The sequence below is a fragment of the Macaca mulatta genome, chromosome Y (assembly GCF_049350105.2).
Source record: "Macaca mulatta isolate MMU2019108-1 chromosome Y, T2T-MMU8v2.0, whole genome shotgun sequence".
In the NCBI taxonomy this organism is placed as follows: domain Eukaryota; kingdom Metazoa; phylum Chordata; class Mammalia; order Primates; family Cercopithecidae; genus Macaca; species Macaca mulatta.
In genome coordinates this window covers 9,510,121-9,534,453 of record NC_133427.1, presented here as the reverse complement: position 1 = coordinate 9,534,453, position 24,333 = coordinate 9,510,121, and the positions used below count along the sequence as shown (strand labels likewise).

The window sequence follows — 24,333 nt, the reverse complement described above, 5'->3', positions numbered from 1 at the left end:
AAAAGCAAAGGCAGCTTTATCAAGGTGAGTTGCTTCTCACAGGAGTCAAGATCTGCATCTGTACTGCACAAAGATGAACAATACAGATTAATAGTAGAATTATCATAGAAATCACAAAGCCTCCAATTGTATTTATTCATTTCAAAGGATTTATGACTGCCAATCCATCTGCAGCACTGTCAAGCACTTGAGTTCCTGGCATTTAGGTCAGGTATGCCTGGGATGCTTTAAATGTATGTTCTTTTAATTTTGCAACATCCGAAGACAATTTGCAGAGTGTCTTTCTAGATGCTTTTTTATTATTTCCTATTCACACTCTGATTCATTATGAGGGTGAGGAGTGATACAAATTCAGAAGTATTCCAGTCACCTGTTAGCTGCATTTTATATTCCAAACTAGCTACTCGATCTCCCAGCTACATTACAGTTTGTCAGAGATCACTGATTTGATTAACTATCTTTTTATTTTAGTTTGACAGTTTCATAGCAGAAGAGAATTCTTTTGTCATTTATGTACAAAACCTGCTGTCTGCACTGATGGACATAGAAAAACTCCAGCTGCTGCAGCAGTAGCTATGACAACAATCAGTTCCACAACAATCAAGATTAAAGTAGTGAGGAAATGTCAAGACCTTCTCAGAATTTTTTAAATAATTTCATTAATAATACGTACAGAGGGACAGGCTTCCCAAGGATAGTTAAACTTCACCGGTTACCGTACTGCTTCTCAAGCTCTCACTACTAGGAGAGAATGGTTAGTCTTAAATGAGAAAGAGTTAATACAAGAGAACAATCTAATTCCTGGCAAGATATATGATAATTAGGATGTCAAACTTTAGATCGCCCATTATCGATAGAAAAGGGGAGTGAACAGAACTTTGATTCCAAATTGTATTGTTTTTTAACAAGTTCTAAAATGTAATTAGGATTATATTATGATGGCATAGTATTTAGCCCAAGGTTGGGTGTCACTTGCTGAGACCAGCTCAGTCTTGGAGACACAAACCAAGCAGTGCTAGAGGAATAAAGACACAGACACAGAAATAGAGTTCAAAATGGGATCAGGGGATAAGCGCCTTAACAGCTGAGAGCCTGGAACAAAGTTTGATCCACCTATTTATTGACAGTAGGCCCATGATAAACATCATTTCTGCAGTTAATAGATTAACTAGAAGTATTTTTTACAAAGAAGAAAGGGACATGCTCTAGCTTGTTATCTGCAGTAGAAGCATGTCCTTAAGGCACAGATCACTCATGCCATTGTTTGTGATTTAGAAACACCTTAAGCAGTTTTCTACTCTGGGTGGGCCAAATATTACTTGCCCTCATTCTGGTAAACCAGCAACTTCCAGCACAGGCATCATAGCAATCACAAGCATGTCACAGTGATGCAGAGATCTTATTTATGGCCAGTTTGTCCTGGTCTCTTCGAGGCCAGTCTTGGGGTGTGTTCCCAGCAGTTCTTAACAATTGCCCTACTGTGATTTTTAGATAGACTCCACTTGTTTCCCACGGTTACTCTCTCTACCAGGTGGGGCTTCCTGCAGAACCACACTACCTCAGAAGCTACCGGGCTGTTTGCTTATCAGGTAGTGTACGAGTGTTAGATGTCTCTGTGTGTATGTGGCATTGTGTGTGTGTATTTATGTGTGTGTGCCTGTAAGTGGAGTCTGCTTAAAGCAATATGGCTGATGCACTTCAGCACTTGTTTTTTCTCAGTCTCTCAACCTTTTGGTGGCTTGCCTGTGTGGCTTTCCTTGGGCTGCAGAACTGCATGTTTTTTAATTTTCTGTGGATCGTAAATCTGCAGTGAATTGGTAGGCAGGCTGAGATGCACTGGTGTGCAACTTACCTTCCCCAGCAAAAAAAAAAATAAAAATAAAAAATAAAATTAAATTAAAAAAAAGGACAGCTCACAGTGTTTCATTGTTTTGTGATCAATCCAGAGAAAGACACTAGCAGTCCTGTCCACACAGCCCCTTGAATTTACCTCGAATTTGGTTTCCAGTCAAGCAGGTGCTTCCTATTATAAGGGGGCACTCCTCCATCATCTTTCCATCCTGGGACATAAAGTGTGAGCAGCAATAAGGTCAGATAAGAGTAAAAATATCATCTAGTGAGGAGTGGATTGGTCCTGCAACTTCACCTGCAAAAAAAAAAAAAAAAATTGAAGACATGACACAAAAGGTGCTTCCACCTCCATCCCTGCATTCCCTTAATTGCAAAAGCAGTCCACACCATGGCTCAATGCTCCAGGCAGAAGCCTCACAGCCTTTGCACAGAATAAATTTTTTGTGGCACTACTGGCTGTGGCATGGGACAGACATTGTACAGGGGTGAAAGGGTGACCGGAGCCAGAATTGCCTTGCTTTGGAATGGGGCCCGGGATGGGCCCCTCATGGCATTTCCCAAAATTGGGTGCCCATCTTTAGCAAACTTAGAATGACACTGATTAGTCCAGTATATTCCTTTTTTTTTTTTCTTTTTTTTTTTTTTGCATTTTGGACATATTTCAGACTCGGCAGTTTTCTTTTTTCCCTCAACAAGTGGCCTGATACACTGATTTTTTTCCACATTATTTTTAGTATGGCCATGCTTTCTACAATTAAAACAAGCCACAGGTAATGGAGTATTTCCTTTTCCCACTCTCAGTCCTGCCATGGCTTGTGCCAACAAATTTAAGAGACTCTTGTAACCGAGCTACAAAATCTGCATAAGGTTATTTTGGCCCTGTTTGGCAGCAATAAAGTAAGGATATTGTTCTCCTCCTGAAGTGATTTTATTCTCAAGCTCTAATACACACTCCTCTAAGCTGCTCTATGACATAACCTTGCATGACCACTTGTGCATCTAAACCAACCCAGTCTCTGACCCCCAAAAGACCGTGTGCAGTTATATTAATTTGAGGTTGGGCCTGGGCATTGCAAGCAGCCTGAATGGAACATTCATCTGCCCATTAAGTTTTAAATTGTAAGAACTGAGCAGCAGACAGACAAGCTCAAGTAAAAGTATCCCAGTCTGTAGGAATCATCTAACTCGTGACAGCAACATTCTTTAAAATTTCTATTACCAGAGGAGAACCTGGTCCATATTGATTAACAGCTTATTTAAATTCTTTAAGTATTTTAAAAGAAAAATACTCAAATGTAGCTATAAAACTTCCCTGTTGATTGGGGGGTTGTATTGGGTGGTTGTAATAGAGAACTGCCAAGAATCCATATCACCCTCTCATCTAGCTTGTTGGATTCCTGCCTGAATAGAACTGAGCAATCACACTAGGGACTGCTCTAACAGTCAAAGTGGCAACAGTTTTTTATAGAGTGTCCTATGGAAAAGAAATATCTGAAGGATCAGCCCACTCATTTTCTTGAAAATAATGAGGTTGCAGAGGGGTAAGAACAAAACTCTCCCTCTTACTCTCCTTCCTCTGATTCTTCCTCCTCATTGTCTATGTGAAAAGGCTCCAAGGTGTAATGAACCAGAGCAATTTCACCTGCAAAAAAATGAAGACTGATGACACAGAAGGTGTTTCCAACTCCAACTCCGCATTTCCTTAATTGCACAAGCCGTCCACATCATGGCCCAGGGTTCAGGTGGGAGTACTCCAATGTCATGGTGCTGGGAACAGGTCCCAAGCCTGGTCATAAACAGACCAGGAGAAAGTGGCCATAAAAAAATATCTGCAACACTGTGATATGCTCGTTATGGCTATGACACACACTCTGGAGATTGTTGGTTTACCAGAATGAGGGCAAGGAACACCTGGCTCACCCAGGGTGGAAAACCACTCAAGGCATTCCTAAACCACAAACAATAGTATGAGTGATCTGTGACCTAAGAACATTTTTGTGCTGCAAATAACAAGCCAAAGCTTCTCTTTCTGTTTCCCATTAGGAATGCTTTTAGCTAATCTATAATCTATAGAAACAATGCTTATCACTGACTTGATGTCAATAAATGTGTGGGTCAAACTCTGTTTCAGGCTCTCTGATCTGAAGGCTGTTAGCTTCCTGATATTCACATTGCACTCTATTTCTGTGACTGTGTCTTTGTTCCTCTAGTGCTGCTGGGTTAGAGTCTCTGTGACCAAGCTGGTCTCGGCAAGTGGTGCCCAAATGTAGGGCTCAAAGCTGGGTCAGAGAGTCACCAGAAGAAAAGTTGGAGAATGTGGAACTATACTGGAAGACACTCTGCTTTTAAGCAATCCCTGTGGTGAGTAAGAAGGAGAGCTTGGAAGCATCAGAGTAACAATGGGAAATTGGGAAAAGGGTCGAGCAAGCATGAGGTTTATTTGAGTCTGCTTCGGCAGCTCCTTAGAAAAGGAGAAGTGAAGATTATCAGTAACTGACACATGCAGCTTTTTAGTGTGGTAGAGAAATATTGCCCCTGGTTTCCAGACCAAGGAACTATGAATGTAGAGTTTTGGGAAAATATAGGTAGTGCATTGAAAAAGGCATATAAGGATGGTGCTGAAGATATTCCTATACCTGTCTTGTCAGTGTGGGCTCTGGTTCATTACACCTTGGAGCCTTTTCACATAGACAATGAGGAGGAAGAATCAGAGGAAGGAGAGTAAGAGGGAGAGTTTTGTTCTTACCCCTCTGCAACCTCATTATTTTCAAGAAAATGAGTGGGCTGATCCTTCAGATATTTCTTTTCCATAGGACACTCTATAAAAAACTGTTGCCACTTTGACTGTTAGAGCAGTCCCTAGTGTGATTGCTCAGTTCTATTCAGGCAGGAATCCAACAAGCTAGATGAGAGGGTGATATGGATTCTTGGCAGTTCTCTATTACAACCACCCAATACAACCCCCCAATCAACAGGGAAGTTTTATAGCTACATTTGAGTATTTTTCTTTTAAAATACTTAAAGAATTTAAATAAGCTGTTAATCAATATGGACCAGGTTCTCCTCTGGTAATAGAAATTTTAAAGAATGTTGCTGTCACGAGTTAGATGATTCCTACAGACTGGGATACTTTTACTTGAGCTTGTCTGTCTGCTGCTCAGTTCTTACAATTTAAAACTTAATGGGCAGATGAATGTTCCATTCAGGCTGCTTGCAATGCCCAGGCCCAACCTCAAATTAATATAACTGCACACGGTCTTTTGGGGGTCAGAGACTGGGTTGGTTTAGATGCACAAGTGGTCATGCAAGGTTATGTCATAGAGCAGCTTAGAGGAGTGTGTATTAGAGCTTGAGAATAAAATCACTTCAGGAGGAGAACAATATCCTTACTTTATTGCTGCCAAACAGGGCCAAAATAACCTTATGCAGATTTTGTAGCTCGGTTACAAGAGTCTCTTAAATTTGTTGGCACAAGCCATGGCAGGACTGAGAGTGGGAAAAGGAAATACTCCATTACCTGTGGCTTGTTTTAATTGTAGAAAGCATGGCCATACTAAAAATAATGTGGAAAAAAATCAGTGTATCAGGCCACTTGTTGAGGGAAAAAAGAAAACTGCCGAGTCTGAAATATGTCCAAAATGCAAAAAAAAAAAAAAAGAAAAAAAAAAAAAGGAATATACTGGACTAATCAGTGTCATTCTAAGTTTGCTAAAGATGGGCACCCAATTTTGGGAAATGCCATGAGGGGCCCATCCCGGGCCCCATTCCAAAGCAAGGCAATTCTGGCTCCGGTCACCCTTTCACCCCTGTACAATGTCTGTCCCATGCCACAGCCAGTAGTGCCACAAAAAATTTATTCTGTGCAAAGGCTGTGAGGCTTCTGCCTGGAGCATTGAGCCATGGTGTGGACTGCTTTTGCAATTAAGGGAATGCAGGGATGGAGGTGGAAGCACCTTTTGTGTCATGTCTTCAATTTTTTTTTTTTTTTTGCAGGTGAAGTTGCAGGACCAATCCACTCCTCACTAGATGATATTTTTACTCTTATCTGACCTTATTGCTGCTCACACTTTATGTCCCAGGATGGAAAGATGATGGAGGAGTGCCCCCTTATAATAGGAAGCACCTGCTTGACTGGAAACCAAATTCGAGGTAAATTCAAGGGGCTGTGTGGACAGGACTGCTAGTGTCTTTCTCTGGATTGATCACAAAACAATGAAACACTGTGAGCTGTCCTTTTTTTTAATTTAATTTTATTTTTTATTTTTATTTTTTTTTTTGCTGGGGAAGGTAAGTTGCACACCAGTGCATCTCAGCCTGCCTACCAATTCACTGCAGATTTACGATCCACAGAAAATTAAAAAACATGCAGTTCTGCAGCCCAAGGAAAGCCACACAGGCAAGCCACCAAAAGGTTGAGAGACTGAGAAAAAACAAGTGCTGAAGTGCATCAGCCATATTGCTTTAAGCAGACTCCACTTACAGGCACACACACATAAATACACACACACAATGCCACATACACACAGAGACATCTAACACTCGTACACTACCTGATAAGCAAACAGCCCGGTAGCTTCTGAGGTAGTGTGGTTCTGCAGGAAGCCCCACCTGGTAGAGAGAGTAACCGTGGGAAACAAGTGGAGTCTATCTAAAAATCACAGTAGGGCAATTGTTAAGAACTGCTGGGAACACACCCCAAGACTGGCCTCGAAGAGACCAGGACAAACTGGCCATAAATAAGATCTCTGCATCACTGTGACATGCTTGTGATTGCTATGATGCCTGTGCTGGAAGTTGCTGGTTTACCAGAATGAGGGCAAGTAATATTTGGCCCACCCAGAGTAGAAAACTGCTTAAGGTGTTTCTAAATCACAAACAATGGCATGAGTGATCTGTGCCTTAAGGACATGCTTCTACTGCAGATAACAAGCTAGAGCATGTCCCTTTCTTCTTTGTAAAAAATACTTCTAGTTAATCTATTAACTGCAGAAATGATGTTTATCATGGGCCTACTGTCAATAAATAGGTGGATCAAACTTTGTTCCAGGCTCTCAGCTGTTAAGGCGCTTATCCCCTGATCCCATTTTGAACTCTATTTCTGTGTCTGTGTCTTTATTCCTCTAGCACTGCTTGGTTTGTGTCTCCAAGACTGAGCTGGTCTCAGCAAGTGACACCCAACCTTGGGCTAAATACCGGGTCCAGCATTCCCTGGAATGATGGTTTGGAGCATATGGAACTTTGTCGCAGTTTTCAAACTTTTAAAAAATCAGGCCGGGCGCGGTGGCTCACGCCTGTAATCCCAGCACTTTGGGAGGCCGAGGCGGGCGGATCACGAGGTCAGGAGATCGAGACCATCCTGGCTAACACGGTGAAACCCCGTCTCTACTAAAAATGCAAAAAATTAGCCGGGCGAGGTGGCGGGCGCCTGTAGTCCCAGCTACTCGGGAGGCTGAGGCAGGAGAATGGCGTGAACCCGGGAGGCGGAGCTTGCAGTGAGCCAAGATTGCGCCATTGCACTCCAGCCTGGGCGACTAAGCGAGACTCTGTCTCAAAAAAAAAAAAAAAAAAAAAAAAAAAAATCAGGTAAATGGAGAATGTTAACTGAATTAAGGACCATTAATTCAGTTATACAATCTATGGAGGCATTACAGCCAGGACTGCCTTCTCCTCCTATAAGTCCAGAAAATTGGCCTTTGATAGTCATAGATTTAAAAGACTTTTTTTTTTTTAAACTATTTCTTCAGCTAAGCAGAACTGTGAGAGTTTTGCATTTATGATTCCTGCAGTAAACAACCTGCACCCTGCTAAGTCTTTTCACTGGAAAGTGTTTCCACATGGCATGTAAAACAGTCCAACAATTTTCAAGATATACGTAGGGCAACCAATTGAACCTACTCATAAAATAGTTTCACAGTGTTACATTACTTATTATATGGATGATATTTTTGTGCTCCCCCAGTCTGGAAATATTACTCCACTGTTATGATCTCTTGCAAATTTGGATTTTTCTTGCTGGTTTATTTATACCTCCTGACAAATTTCAGACTACTACTCCTTACTTCTATTTTCAGGCATTAGTAAATGACAAAACAATAGTCCACAGAAAGTAACCATACATAGGGATCAATTGAAAATATTGAATGACTTTCAGAAATTGCTAGGGGACATTAATTGGGTAGTATCTATTCTAGGCATTCCTACTTATGCCATGGGTAGTCTCTTTTCTATCCTTAGAGGAGTTACTAGTCTCACAAGTCCTCAGCAATTAACAAAAAAAGCTGAGCCAGAGCTGCAGCTAATCAAAAGGAAAGTACACAAGGCCCAAATAAATAGAACAGATCCAGAAAAGACTCTAGATTTACTAATTTTTTCAACTAATCATTCAACTACTGGTGTTATTGTTTAAGAGAAAGATCTTGTAGAGTGGCTTTTCCTTCCACAAACTAATTCATGGATTTTGACTCATTATTTGGATTAAATCACTACTTTGATGGAAAATTGGAGAACTCAGATTGTTAAATTACATGGATATGATCCTGGAAAAATTATTCTCCCTCTCAAGAAGGCACAAATGCAGCAAGCTTTTATAAATAGTCTTACTTGGCAAACTCGTTTAGCTGACTTTGTGGGTATTCCCGATAACCATTTTCCTAAGATGAAACTGTTTCAATTTTTGAAATTAACTAATTGGATTATCCCTAAAATAACTAAATTCCCACCAATTGAAGGTGCTGAAAATGTCTTCACAGATGGGTCTAGTAATGGTTAAGCCTCTTATTCTGGATTGAAAGGCAAAGTTTTTCAAACATCCTGTACTTCAGCTCAAAAAGCAGAGTTTGCAGTTGTAATTGAGGTATTGACTGCTTTTAATGTTCCTATTAACGTGATTTCTGATTCTTCATATAGGGTTCATTTTACACAGTTAGTTAAAAATGCTCAGCTATGATTTCACACAAATGAACAACTGATAACTTTATTTACCCATTTGCAAACAGCAGTTAGGAGTAAAACGCACCCTTTTTACATCATTCACATTAGGGATCATACACCTCTTCCAGGACCTATGACTACAGAGAATCAAACGACTTATCACCTAGTTGCTACTGCAATATGTAATGTTATACATTTTTGCAATTTAACTCAAGTTAATGCCTCTGGTTTCAAACACAAATAAAGCATCACCTGGAAAAATCTAAAGCTAGCAATGCCCCACTTGTGAAATGTTCACTCCTTGTTTTTTACAGGGGGAGTTAATCCTTGAGGATTAGAACCTAATTCCCCTTGGCAAATGAATGTCACACATGTTCCCTTGTTTGGGAGTCTAGCTTATGTACACGTATGTGTGGACAAGTTTTCTCACTTTGTCTGGGCTACAATGCCAATCAGTAGAGCCTTCTGCCCTTGTTAAATGTCATGTTTTGCCATGTTTTGCCATGATGGGCATTCCAGTTTCTATTAAAACAGATAATGCCCCAAGCTATACTAGCCAAGCTCTAGCTACATTTTTCTCTATATGGAATATTAAACACATTACTGGTATCCCACAGTGAAAATAATGAATCTCTCCCTAAAACAGTAGTTGCAAAAATAGAAAAGGGGAAACAGTGACTATAGTCCCACACATGCAAATAAATCTAGTATTATTAACTTTAATTTTTTTTAGCATGCCTAAAGGTTTGTTGTTATAAGCAGCTGAGCCACATTTACGGAAGGCAGCTGAAAAGGCAGAAGTGGAACAACAGGTTTGGTGAAAAGACCCAATAACAAAATGTTGGGAAACATAAAATAATAACATAGGGCAGAGGTTACGCTTATGTTTTCCAGGACTGGGTCAACAGCCAATTTTTGTGCCACAGAGACATCTAAAGACCTACTAAAAGCCAGATACCCAGGAGGAGGTTTTGGGAGGATCCTAAAGACCCACTGATAGCTGCATTTTCCACGTTGATTCTGAAGAGACCCGCAACTGTCAAGAGCAACACCCACTGAATGTAGACACCTACTTGGGGACAGATCAAGAAGTTGTCATAGATGACAGAAGAAAACCTGAGAAAGCAGGCCAACCAGTCACAATGAGTAATTTAATGATAGCTATGACAGCAGTGATAGCCATTGCTCTGAGTATTCCTTTAGCAAGGGCTAACACAGAGGACAATTACACTTATTGGACATATTTACCTTTTACACCACTTGTACAACTTGTATCTTGGCTGGACATCTCAATTGAGGGACACACTAATAATAGATTTGGATTCCCAGTCCTGCAGATGACAGAGGCCCATCTTACCCACATGAGGAAGGAAATGTTAAGAATTTTTTTAAAGGATTTGAACATTTGCCTATGTGTTTGGGAAAGATCAGTAGTTGCTTCCACCCTCGCTATCAATCTTGGCTGGCAATAATTCCTCTATGGCACAGTTACACTTGCTTTCTGGTCTCAGTATTTACTATAATGAATCTGCTCCTGTAATAGAGGTATATCACCCTCAGAAACCTATTTGTAAACAGGATTGGACCTGGTCAGAAAAAATAAACGTTCTTGTTTGGGAAGTTTGCATTGCAGGACAGGCAGAGGTGCTGCACAACTTTTCCTATGGAATCATTATTGATTAGTACCATAAGGGGTGCTTAGCATGAACTGCACCTCTCAGTCTGCATGCGATGGCCACACTATGTTCAGCTGGTCTGAACAAAATGATCAGATGGTAGAAATGATAAGAAGTATGGTAAGAGTTCCCATTATCTGGGAATATGGCAGTATAGTGGCACCTCAACCTCAAATGATAGGGCCCACTGTGGGAGCTAAACATAAGAATTTGTGGAAACTGTTAATGGGAAGGAAGGGAAGATTTGGGAAGGAAAATACACTATACCAACACAATATAATCCTAATTACATTTTAGAACTTGCTGAAAACCGAACAATTTGGATGCAAAGTTGTGTTCATCTTCCTCTTCTGGTGATAATGGGTGATCTAAAGTTTGACATCCTTAATTATCTTGTAACTTGCCAAGAATATAGATTGCTCTCTTTTGTGAACTATTCCTTGTTTAATACTAGCCAATTTATTCTAGTAGTACGAGCTTGAGAAGGAGTTATGGTTACCGGTGAAGTTTTCCCATCCTTGGGAAGCCTCTCTCTCTGTACATACTATCACTAAAATTCTTTAGGTAGTCACGAGACACTCTCAGCATTTCATTGCTACTTTAACCTTGATTGTTATGAGACTGATTGCTGTCACAGGTACTGCAGCAGTAGTTGGAATTGTGCTACATTCATCAGTGCAGACAGCAGATCTTGTAAATGAATGGCAAAAGTATTCCACTCTGCTGTCTCAAGTTAAAATAGATCAAAAGATAGTTAATCAAATCAATGATCTCCAATAAACTGTAATGTAACTGGGAGATTGACTAGCTAGTTTGGAATGTAGAATGCAGTTAACATGAGGCTTGAATATTTCTGACTTTCGTATCACTCCTCACACTTAAAGGAATCAGAGCATGAATGTGAAATAATAAAAAAGCATCTAGAAGGACACTCTACAAACTGGTTTTTTTGATGTTGCAAAATTAAGAGAATTAATATTTAAAGCATCCCAGGCACACCTGACAATATTGCTAGCAAATGGAGTCTGTGAAGGAGCTGCAGATGGATTGCAACCATAAATCCTTTGAAATGGATAAAAACACTTGGAGGTTCTGTGATTTCTATGATGGTTGTGCTATTAATCTGTGTTGTTTGTCTTTGTGTAGTCTGCAGATATAGATCCTGACTCCTGTGAGAAGTAGCTCACCATGATAATGCCACCTTTGCTTTTATTGCCCTGCAAAAACAAAAGGGGGGACATGCTGGGAAGAGGCCCCAAGCCTGGCCATAAACAGGTGGTGAGAAGCAGGTCAGAAACGAGATCTCAGCAACACTGTGACATGCTCCTGATGGCTATCATGCCCATGCTGAAGGTTGCTGGTTTACCAAAATGAGAACAAGGAACTCCTGGCACATCCAGGGCAGAAAACCTCTCAAGGTGTTCCTAAACCACAAACAATTGTGTGAGTGACCTGTGTCTTAAGGACACATTCCTGCTGCAGATAACAAGCCAGAGCCTGTCCCTTTGTTCTCCAAAGAAATACTTTTAGTTAATCTGTAAACTGCAGAAATGATGTTTATGATGGGTTTACTGTCAATAAATTGGTGTGCCAAACTTTGTTCAAGGCTCTCAGTTCTAAAGGCCGTTATCACCCTGATCCCAATTTGCAATCTAATTCTGTGTCTGTTTCTATTTCTCCAGCACTTCTGAGTTAATGTCCCCATGATTGAGCTAGTCTTAGCAAAGAAACCCACCCCTGCAAGGTCTAGGCAGTCTTGAGGAATCCTTCAGATCCTTTTGGATACTTAGAAATTTTGCAGTTTATTTCTGAAGCTTTGCTTGATATTTCTTCAGGCTGGCACATGTCTACCGTCTCCTAGGCTGATGAAATTATACTTCAGAGAAGGATCACACAGAGAAGACAGATGAGAATCCATAGCCATCACACCTCCATGGAAGTCTCCTTCTCCACCAAGCCACAGTGACTTCTCACAAGGCAATGGTGACATTCATTGTGACACCAGCCAGAGTTCACAGCCAACTTTGGTGCATGTGGACTAGTGACACAGGCTCAGGTTCCCAGCTCTTAGAGCTGTCAGCCTGCCTAAGCAGAGAAAAATGGTACTGGCAGAGTGGGCCTAGTAATGGGAAAAATTCTGCCTGTGAAAACCTACTGCAGGATTGTAAAAACCTTGACCCCAGGCCCCTTTGGGCCATCTCTGTGGTTGTGTCACACTGGAGGGGATGGCATTTTGAGACTGTGAGGTGGTCACTGGAAATTGCTCTTCTGACTCCATTCCTGAAAAACAGTGTGGCAAGAATTGGGCCCCATGGTGATTGGAATATAATCTGGTGTATTATTGAGAATTCTTTGGATGATGGAAGCATGCCTGCGACCCCAGAGACAAATGTCGGTGAAAGATGGCCGGGCTCTTGACCTCACTGCCTTCCTTCATTCTGGGCTCTGCAGGAGCTCTATGGGAAAGATAGGAGACAAGACAAAGACAAGTCCAAGGTGAAGCAATGTTCTCACACCATGGACTGTCCATTCATGGGTGCAGAGGAGGGTGCCAGTGTCTCAGAGGCTGTCTGTGATGATCATAAGCCCAAAAAGGGTGTCCAGTAGTGCTGTTGACCAGCACTGTGAATTTCCCATGAAAGCAAAGAAAAATCAAGGCTTGGCTGAGAGAGCAAGCTGCCTTGTACTAGAGTCCAAGCAATGTTCAATGATTCCTGTCAGAGAACAAAAAACCTCTGCAAAGTTCAAACAATCTCAGCCCCCAGGAGAAAACTACCCACAACCCGGAGCACAGAAAGCCTACCCAAAGTCTTTTTTGCTCTCTGAAATTCCTGGCAGCTAAATAATCTGTGGCAAGAGGCAGTCCCATCCAGCAACAGCCCAATGAAAAACATCTCCACAATGAGAAGGCTGTGCTGATGAAATGAAATAGAGGCTAGATTACCTGGCAAAAGCCAAGCGTGGCTGCCTGCTTCTCATCTTACAGAAATCACATTGAAAGTAGGAGAACAAGAGTTTCCTTGATGGTAGCTGTAATGGGAATTTATGGTTTTAAAAGTATCAAAGGTGCCCAGTCATTAAAATATGACAGTGTTTAGAAGGAAACATCCATGCAATTGATTCTCATAAAGGTCATTGTCTGTGAACTGGGAAAAGTTTAGTGTGGAAATCATTGAGCCAGACCCAAGAAAACCTATGCCGAGAAAGAACATGGAAGTCAGGAAAAGAAGAGGCAAGTATGCAGGCCACATACCACCCAGCATCAAACTATTCAACTCACATTTTCTTTTGGGTATGAAAAACCTCAAATCAACAGTTTGCCAGGATGGCCCCCATTTGTACTCCAAATGTTTCTTGCACCTTGTAGTACTCCCACCTGAACAACTGACCATGGTGTGGACTGCTTTTGCAATTAAGGGAATGCAGGGATGGAGTTGGAAGTACTTTCTGTGTCATCTGTCTTTATTTATTTATTTTGCAGGTGAAGTTGCTTGACCCCATTCACCCTTCACCAGATTGTATCCTCAGCTCTATCTGATCTTATTGCTGCTCAACTCTATGACCAAAAATGATATCCCAAGATGATAGACGAGAGTTCCCTCATGAAGTGAAGCCCCTGCTCAGCTGGGAACTGAATTGAGGTAAATTCAAGTGGCCTTGAGGACAGGACTGCTAGTGTCTGTCTCTGGACTGGCTGCAGGACAATGAAACACTTGAAGATTTCTGTTGTTTGGTGTGCTGTGCCCCCTTTCTTTCTAGAAGATGTCTTTTTTCTTTTTTTCTTTTTCTCTTTTTTTCCTAGAGAAGGTGATTTGGATGCCAGCAGGTATCCACATGCCACCCAATTTATTGTGGAATCATGATCCTCAGAAAAATAAAAAAAAAAATCATGGGGCTGGGCAGCCCAAGCAGAGTCACACTGATAGGTCGCCAAAACAATGGGAGACTCAGGAAAAAGAAATGCTGAAGTGCTGTAGCCACATTCCTTTAAGCTGACTCCACTTACATGCACACACACACATACACACACACAATGCCACACACACAGGTAGACATCCAACATTCACAGAAACCCTGGGGAACAGATGCAGGCTGTACCTGGAAATCAAAGTTTCAAAAAGCCTCACCCCTACAATGTCTAGGCAGGTTTGAGGAGTGTTGCAGATATTCTTGGATCCTTAGATATTTCGTGGTTTATTCCTGGGGCTCTGATTGGCGTTTCTTCAGAATGGCTCACGTCTGCCCTCTGGTAGGATTATGGAACTATCTCCTGGATTGCACAGAGAAGACAGGCAAGAATCCATTGTCGACACACCTCTATGAAGGTCTTTTTATCCGCCAGGCCTCAGAGAATTGTCATTATTCAACAGTGACATTCATTGTGAAGCTAGCCAGAGCTCACAATCAGGCCTGGTTCCCTGAAACTAGCAATGAGCATTTGGGAGGCAGACTCAGGCGCCTGGCTTTCAGAGCTGTCAGTGGAGGAAAATGGTACAGGAAGAGCTGGCCTTGTATCTGGATCTAGGCTGCCTGTGAAAACCCACTGCAAGACACTAAAATTCTTTTTTTTGTTTGTTTTTGTTGTTGTTGTTGTTTTTTGAGACGGAGTCTCACTCTGTCATCCAGGCTAGAGTGCAGTGGCGCGATCTCGGCTCACTGCAAGCTCCGCCTCCCGGGTTCCCGCCATTCTCCTGCCTCAGCCTCCCGAGTAGCTGGGATTACAGGCGCCCGCCACCACCCCAGCTCATTTGTTTTGTATTTTTAATAGAGACGGGTTTTCACCATGTTTGCCAGGATGGTCTCAATCTCCTGACCTCGTGATCCGCCCACCTCGGCCTCCCAAAGTGCTGGCATTACAGGCGTGAGCCACTGCCCCCTGCCGACCCTAAAATTCTAAATCTCAGGGCTTCTTCAGCCTATGTCTGTTGTCGGGTCCCACCGGAAAAGGAAGCATTTTGAAACTGTGAGTTGGTGGCTGGAAACTGCTCTTCTGACTATTCCTGAAAGAGGCTGTGTGCAAGAATCAGGTTCTATGGTGATTGGAATATAGCCTGGTGGGTTTTTGAGGGTTTTTCAAGTGATAGAATCACACTTGAGACCCCTGAGGCTATGTCAGTGAAAGATAGCCGGGCTCTTGACTTCACTGCCTCCCTTCATCCTGGGCCTCTCAGGGGCTCTCTGGGAAAGACAGGAACCACGACAAAAACAAGTCCAAGTGGAGCAGTGTTTTCACACCTTGGAATGGTCTCTTATGGGTTCAGATGAGGTTGAGACAGTGCCAAGACCAGCTCAGTCGTGGAGACCCCAACACAGCCACACAAAAGGAATGAAGACAAAGACACAGGAATAACGTGCAAAGTAGGATCAGTGGGCTAACAGTCTTCAGAGCTCAGAGCCTCGAGCAGAGATTGACACACATATTTATTGACAGTAAGACAGTGATGATCATTGTTTCTATAGATTATAGATTAGCTAAAAACATTCTTTATGGGAAACAAGACATTCTTAGTGAGGAGCTGAGAAATAGGCTTTGAAGGCACAGATCACATGCTATTGTATGTGGTTTAGAAAGGCCTTGAGCAGTTTTCCACTCCACCTGCATCAGCCAGGTGTTCCTTGCACTCATTCCAGTAAACCAGCAACCTCCAGCGGGAGCATTGAACTCATCAGGAGTATGTCACATTGCTGCAGATATCCTGTTTATGGTCAGTTTCTTTCAGGCCTGTTTATGACAGGATTTGGACCTTTTCCCAGCAGATAGTGTGTCAGAGACCTTCTGTGCTGATGGCAAGCCTGAAAATGGTGTCCAATAGTGGGGGGACACTGTGGAATCCCCATGAATGCAAAGAAAAATCATCGTTCACCTCACAGAATGCGGTGCTTTGTGCTGAAGTCCAAGCGGTGTTCACCCATTCCTCTCAGAGGACCCAAAACTTTCTACAAAGTGCAAAACACCTCAGTCCCAACAGTGAGAAAATGACGCACAACTTGGAGTGCAGCCAGCCTATCCAAACCCTCTTTTGCTTTCTAAAATCTCTGGCAGCTAAATAATCTGTGACGAGAGGCATCACATCCAGCAACAGCCCAGTGAAGAGCTGCTCTACAATGAGAAGGCCATACAGATGAAGTGAAACAGAGGGTAGATTACCAGGCAAAAGCCAGACACGACTGTCTGCTTCTTATCCTACAGGAATCATGTGACCTTCATAGAAGTGAGACATCAAGACTTGCCTTGTTGGTGGCCGTAGCAAGAATTTACTGTTAAAAAGTATCAAAGTAGCCCAGTCATTAAAAAGTGACAGTGTTAAGAAGGAAACACTCATGAAATGGACACCCTTGAGGGTTGTTGTCCATCAACTGGGAAATATTTAGTGTGGAATTTGTTGAGCCAGACCCAGGAAACTCTAGGTTGAAGACAAACATGGAAGTCAAAAAAAGAAGAGGCAAGTCTGGTGGTCACTTTCAACCCAGCATCAATCCATTCCACTTTCATTTGACTCTGGGTACGAAAACCCTTACATAGGGAATTTGAGAGGATTGCTTCAATTTTTACTCCTAATATTTTTTGCACCTTGCAGTACTCCCACCTGAACACTCAGTCATGCTGATGACTGCTTTTGCAATTAAGGGAATGTGTGGATGGAGTTGGAAGCACCTTCTGTATCAACAGTCTTCATTCTCTTTGTAAGTGAAATTGTGGGACCACATCCACCCCTCACTAGATTGTACCCTCACTGCATGTGACCCAATTGCTATTCACACTCCATGCCCCAGGTAAAATCCCAAGACAATGGAGGAGTTACCCTTCATGATGTGAAGCACCTGCTCAGCTAGGAACTTAATCTGAGTTAAATTCAATAGGCCCTGTGGACAGGACTGTTAGTGTCTCTTCCTGGAGTGGTGCAGGGCAACAAAACCTTGGGAGATGTCTGTTTTTTTGGTGTGGTGTGCCCTTCTCCTTTCTAGGAGAAAGACTTTTTTTGTAGGGAAAGGTGATGTGGATGTTAATGGGTCATACTCCACATTTCAATTCACTTAGAATTCCTGATCCTCAGAAAAATAAAGAACATGGATCTCTACTGCCCAAGCAGAGTCACACAGGCCACAAAAAGGTTGTGAAACACAAAATAAAAAACACTGAAGTGAGTTAGCCACACTACTTTAAGCAGACTCTACTTACAGGCACACAAACGCACACACACACAAACACACAGTGCCAAACACACACACAGACATACAACACTTGCAACACTCCCACAGAAACATACAGCTCAGCAACTTTTGAGGCTACATCTTTCTGCAGGAAGCCCAACCTGGGAGACAGCAACCCCCAGGAACAGAGACGGGCCATACCTAGAAATTACAGTGCGACCAGTTTCCCAAAGACTCACCCCTACAACGTCTAGGCAGGCCCAAGACATCCTGCAGATTCTTTTGGATTTTCAGTGATGTGCAGTTTATTCCTGCAGCGGTGCTTGATTTTTTTTTCAAGCTGGCTCACTTCTGCCCTCTCCTACGATTATGGGACTTTACTGTGGATCTCACAGAGAAGACAGGTGAGAGTCAACAGCCTTTGCTCCTCCACAGAGGTCTTCTCCACCAAGCCAGTGACTTGTCGCTAGGCAACAACAGCAATATTCATTGTGATGCTAACCAGAGTTCACAGATCAGGCCTGGTGTGCTGGGACTCCTGCATGCACATTTGAGAGGCAGGCTCAGGCTCCTAGGTGTCAGAGCTGTCAGGCTACCTAAGGAAAAATGGTACAGGCAGAACCTGCCTGGCATTGGGGAAAAGACTGACTGTCATAACCCCCTTCAGAACCTAATAATTCTCGACCTCAGGGCACTTTGGGCCATTTCTGTTGTTGAATTCTGCTAGAAATGGAGGTGTTTGGAGACTGTGAGGAGGTCACTGGCATCTGCTCTTCAGACTGCATTCCCAAAAGAGGCTGTGTGCAAGAATCAGGTCCCATGGGGACTGGAATATAGTCTGGTGAGTTGCTGAGAGGTCCTTGTGTGATGCAATTTGTACCTGTGACACCAGAGGCAAGTGTCAAGGAAAGATGGCTGAGACCTTGACCTCGCTGACTCCCTTCATTCTGAGCCTGACAGGAGCTCTCTGGGAAAGGCAGGAAGCATGGCAAATATATATATATATCTCCAAGTTGGAGCACTTTTCTAACCTTTCAAACTTGCCATGCAATAATGAAGATGTGGTTCAGACAGTTTCTCATAGGCCATCTGAAAATGGTGTCCGGTAGTGCTATTGAGGGGCAGTGTGGATCCACCATGGAAGCAAAAAAAAATCAAGACTCACCTGAGAGAATGAGACAACATGTCCTGAAGTGCAAGCAATGTTCAAAGATTCATGTCAAAGGACCAAAAAACCTCCTGCAAAGTTCAGTCAAATTCAGTTTCCACAAACAGACAATGGCCCACAACCTGGAAGGCAGGTTACTGTAGGTATCCTTCCCAAAGTCCCTTTTGCTCTCTGAAATCCTGGGCATCCAAAAGATCTGTAATGAGAAGCAGTCCCATCTGGCAACAGCCCAGTGAAAGATCCCCTCCACAATGAGAAAGGACGTGCAGATGAAAAGAAACAGAGATAAGATTACCAGGCAAAAGCCAGACATGGTTGCCTGCTTCTCATCATTCAGGAATCATGCAGTCCTCCAATAGAAGTGAGAGAACAAGAGTTTAACTGTTGGCAGCTGTAATGTACATTTATGGTTTGAAAGTATCACAGCTGCCCAGCTATTGATACATTACAATGTTTAGAAGGAAACACGAAATGGATTCTCATGAGGGTCGTCCTTCGTGAAGTGGGAAACGTTTAGTGTGGAAGAAGTTGAGCTAGATTCAGGAAACCCTAGGTCGACAAGGAACATGAAAGGAAAAGAAGCAAAGGTGGAAGCTACATCCCATCCAGCATCAATTCATTCCACTTCCATTTGGCTCCTGGTATGAAAGCCCTCAAATGGGGAATTTGCCAGCCTTACCCCTGTTTGCACATCAGATGTTCCCTGCACATTTGATTACTTCCATCTGAACACCTGACCTTGGTGTGGACTGCTTGTGCAGTTAAGGAAATGCAAGGATGCATTTGGAAGCACTTTCTGTGTCACCTGTCTTCACCGTTTTTTGCGGGTGAAGGTGTGGAAACCCAAACAACTCTCACCAGATTGCTTCTTCATCGCTATCTGACCTTATTGCTGCTCACAATCTATCTCAGAATAAGATCCCAAGATGATGGAGGAGTGTTTCTCTATGATGTAAAGCACTGAGTATCTGGGAACCGAATTTGAGGTAAATACACGGGGCCTGCAGACACCATTGCTACTGCCTCTTTGTGGGTTGGCCGCGGGACAGAGAAACACTGGAATATATCTGTTCTTGGCTGTGGTGTTCTCCTCTTTCTTTTTAGAGAGTGACCTTTTTTTTTTTTTTTTTCCAAACAGAGATAATTTGGACCCCAGAGGGTCTCAATCACCCTCCCAATTTATTGCAGATTCATGATCCAAAGAAAAATAAAGAACACAGTGCCCCTCAGTCAAAAGAGATCCACACAGACAGCCCACCAAAAGATTGGGAGAATCAATAAAAAGAAACACTGAAGTGCAGTAGCCACATTTGTTTAAACAGACTCCACTTACACACACACACACAAACACACACACAGACATCCAAATGTCACAACATTGCCACAGGAACACTGAGCCCCACAGCTCCTGAGGCTGCATGGTTCTACAGGAAGCCCCACCTGGGAAGGAGCAACCCCAGGGAACACAGGTGGACTATATCTAGAAATCACAGTGGGGTAAGTTTCCAAAAGACTCACCCCTACAACATCTAGGTAGGCCTGAGGTATCTTGCAGATAATTTTGAAATTTTAGGGATTTTGTGTTTTATTCCTGGGGATCTGCTTGACATTTCTTCAGGCTGACTCATGTGTGCCCTCTCCTAGGATCAGACTATCCCATGGATCCCACAGAGAAGACAGTTGAGAGTCCACCACTGACACATCCGTGGAGGTCTTTCTTCCCCAAACCATAGGGACTTGTCGGTAGGCAATGGTAGCATTCATTGTGATGCTAGCCAGAGCACACCATTTAGACCTGGTGCCCTGAGACTAGTGCATGTGCATTTGTGAGGCAGGCTCAGGTGCTCAGTTGTCAGATCCGTCAGCTTGCTAAAGAAACCTGTGAATAGAAGTGGTAGAACAAGTTTCTTGTTTCCTTCTTGGCGGCTATAATGCAAATTTAGTTTTAAAAGTATCAAAGTATCAAAGCTGTCCTGTCATTAAAATGTGACAATCATCAGAAGGAGACACACAATGCATTCCTATGAGAGTCATCATCTGAGAATTGGGAAGCATTTAGTGTGGAAGACCTTGAGCCAGAGAAAGGAAACCCTAGGCTGACAAGGAACATGGAAGTCAGGAAAAGAAAGGGCAAGTGTGTGGAGTCCATATCCCTCCCAGCATCAATCCATCCCACTCCCATTTCCCTGTGGATATGAAGGCCCTCAAATAGGTAGTTTGCCAGGTTGGCCCCAGTTTACACTCCAAATATTCTCTGCACATTAAAGTACTCTCATCTGAACACCGAGACATAGTGTGGATTGCTTGTATTTCCTAATCTGCAAAGCCGCGGCAACTTCTCAGTAGGCAATGATGGCATTCATTGTGTCAATAGCCAGAGCTCACAGCTCAGGCCTCATACCCTGAGACTAGCGCACGCGTATGCGCGAGGCAACTTTGGGCCCCCGGATATCAGATTGTCAACCTGCCTAAGAAAAGGAAAGTGGTACAGGCAGAGCCTGCCTGATATCAGGAAAAGGCTTCCTGCGATAAGGTACTGCAGCACCCTAGAAATCTTGACCTTAGGGTCCATTCGGGCTGCTTCCTTGGTCACATTTCACTGGAAAAAGTCATTTTGAGAGTGTGATGTGGTCGCTGGAAAACTGCTCTTTTGACTCCAGTTCTGAAAGAAGCTGTATGTAAGAATTGGGTCCCATGGGGACTGGAATATAGTCTGGTAAGCTGTAGAAAAGTCTTCGTGTGATAGAATAATAAGTGAGACCCCAGAGACAGATGGCAGTGAAAGACATCCTGGCTCTTGAACTCACTGCTTCCCTTTATCCTGTGCCTCTCAGTGGCTCTCTGGGAAAGTCAAGAACCACGACAAATGCAAGTCCAAAGTGGAGCAGTGTTTTCACAACCCACACTGGCTACTCACAGGTACAGATCATGTTGAGATACTGTCTCAGAGGCCATCTGTGGCAATTGTAAGAATGAAAAGGATGTCCAGTAGGGCTATCGAGGGGCACTCTGGATCACCCATACAAGCAAAGAAAAATCAAGGCACACTTGAGAGAATGAGATGACTTCTGCTGGAGTCCAAGCAATGTCAAAGATTCCTGTTGGTGAACCCAAAAGCTACCTGCAGAGTGCACACATCCTCAGCACTGAAATCAAGACCATGATCCAAATCCTGGAGTGCAGCCAGCCTAACCGAAGTTCATTTTGCTTCCTGAAATCCCTAGCAGCCAAAGGATCCGTGTCAAGTGCAGTCCCATTCAACAATAGCCTAATGAAAGACCCCCACCACAATGAGAAAGGATGTGCAGATTCCGGGAAACAAAGCCTAGATTACCAGGCAAAATACGGACACAGCTGACTGCTTCTCATCCTACAGGAATCATGCAGCCCTCCAATAGGAGTAGGAGAACAAGAGTTTCCTTGTTGGCAGCAGTAACAGAAGTTTATGGTTTTAAAAGTATCACAGCTGCCCAGTCACTAAAATGTGACAGTGTTTAGAAGGAAACACTAAGAAAATGGATTCCCATGAAGGTCATCCTCTGTGAACTGAGAAATGTTTAGTGTGGAAGATTGAACCAAAACCAGGAAACCCTAGGCTAATGAGAGACATGGAAGTCAGAAAAATAAGAGGCAAGTGTGGAGGCCACATCCTACACAGCATCACTGCATCCCACTTCTATTTTGATCCAAGTATGAAAGTCTCAAATAGGGCATTTGCCAGGATATCCCAGTGTGCAATCCAAATGTTCCCTGAAAGTTAAAATAGTCCCACCTGAACACTGGGCCACGGTGTGGACTGCTTGTGTCACAAAGGGAAAGTGGGAATGCAGTCAGAAGCACTTTTTTTTTTTGTCATCTGTATCTTTTTTTCCAGGTGAAGGTGTGGGACCCCTCCACCTCTCTCCAGATTATATTCTCACCCCAAATGACCTTATTACTGCTTACATTCTCTGACTCAGAATGAAATCCCAAGATGAAGGAGAGCCCCGATACAACATGAAGCATGTGGTTGGCTGGGAACCAAATTCAAGATAAATTCAAGGGGCCTGTGGACAGGACTGCTAGTGTATCTCCCAGGGTTGACTGCAGGACAATGAAACACTGGGCTATGTCTATTTTTTGGTATGATGTACTCCTCTACTTCCTGGAAGGGTGTTGTTTTGTTTGTTTGTTTTTGTTTTTTCAAGGGGAGGTGTTTTGGACAACAGTGGGTCACAGTGAGTCTCCTAATTCACTAAGGATTCATGATTCAGAGAAAAATAAAGAAAATAAAGCTCTGCAGCCAAGCAAAGCCACACAGTCCACAAAATTGTTGGGAGATTAAAAAAAAAAAAAAGAAGAAGCAGCATTGCAGTGCATTAGCCACATTATTTTAAGCAGACTCCGCTTAAAGCCACACACTCACACACACACACAGACATCTAATACTTGCAACACTACCACAGAAACACACAGCATGGCAGCTTCTGAGACTGCATGGTTCTGCAGGAAGCCTCACCTGAAAGAGAGTGATCATGGGGAACACAGGCTGTCTGTACCTAGAAATGATAGTGGGGAAAGTTTGAAAAAGACTCACCCCTACAACATCTAGGCAGGCCTGAGGCAACCTGCAGATCTTTTGGATCTTTAGGGATGGGCGGTTCATTCCTGGGGCTCTGCTTCATGTTTCTTGAGGCTAACTCATGTCTGCCCTCTCTTAGGATTATTGGACCATCACGTGGATTCCACAGAGAAGACAGGTGAGAGTCCACCATTGATGCACCTCCAGGGAGGTCTCTTTCTCTGCCAACCTGCAGGGACCTGTCGCTAGACAATGGTGGCAGTTATTATGATGCTAGCCAGAGCTCATAGCTCAGGCCTGGTGCCCTGAGACTAGTGAGTGTGCATTCATGAGTTAGTCGTGGGTGCCTGGGTGTCCTAGCTATTAGCTTGCTTATGCAGAGAATAATGTTACATGCATTGCCATCCTGGTATCTGGAAAAGTTCTGGAAAAACCCACTGTGGGACCATAAATGTCTTTAAAGCCCATTCGAGCCATTTTAATAGTTGGGTCCCACTGGAGGAGGAGATGTTTCGAGACTGAGATGGTGGCTGGAAACTGCTCTTCTGACTCTATTCCCAAAAGAGATTGTGTGCATAAATTGGGTTCATGGGGATTGGAATGTAGTCTGGTGAGTTTTGGAGGGGTCTTTGGTTGACAGAATCATACCTGAGATTCCAGGGGTGAATGTCAACGAAAGATAGTCGGACTCTTGACCTAAATGCTTGCATTCACTTTGAGCCTGGTAGGGACTCTCTGAGAAAGGCAGGAATGACCACAAGGTGAAGCAGTGTTCCCTAAAATCTATGGCAGCCAGAGATATGTGGTGAGAGGAAGTCCAATCCAGCAACAGTCCAATGAAGACCACCTCCACAATGAGAAAGGTGAGCAGATGCAATGAAAGAGACTTTAGATTACCAGACCAAAGCCAGACTCTGCTGCCTGCTTCTCATCCTATAGCAATTGTGCAGCCATCTGATAGAATTAGGAGAATAAATGTTCTTTTGTTGATGGTT

General features: G+C 43.1%; 1 long non-coding RNA gene and 1 pseudogene across 2 annotated transcripts in view; one reads left to right on the top strand and one right to left on the bottom strand.

Annotated features, from left to right (window-relative positions):
- Window positions 1-24,333, bottom strand: part of LOC106995414 (RNA-binding motif protein, Y chromosome, family 1 member B-like) — a 653,515-nt pseudogene that overhangs the window by 231,371 nt on the left and 397,811 nt on the right. The gene's annotated exons all lie outside the window — the stretch shown is intronic.
- LOC106995415 (uncharacterized) overlaps window positions 1-24,333 on the top strand; it is a 146,831-nt gene that overhangs the window by 114,718 nt on the left and 7,780 nt on the right. The window contains exons 4-5 of the long non-coding RNA XR_013413288.1: window positions 13,939-14,098; window positions 23,478-23,516. This is a non-coding gene — a long non-coding RNA (uncharacterized LOC106995415). The remainder of the gene's footprint in view (window positions 1-13,938; window positions 14,099-23,477; window positions 23,517-24,333) is intronic.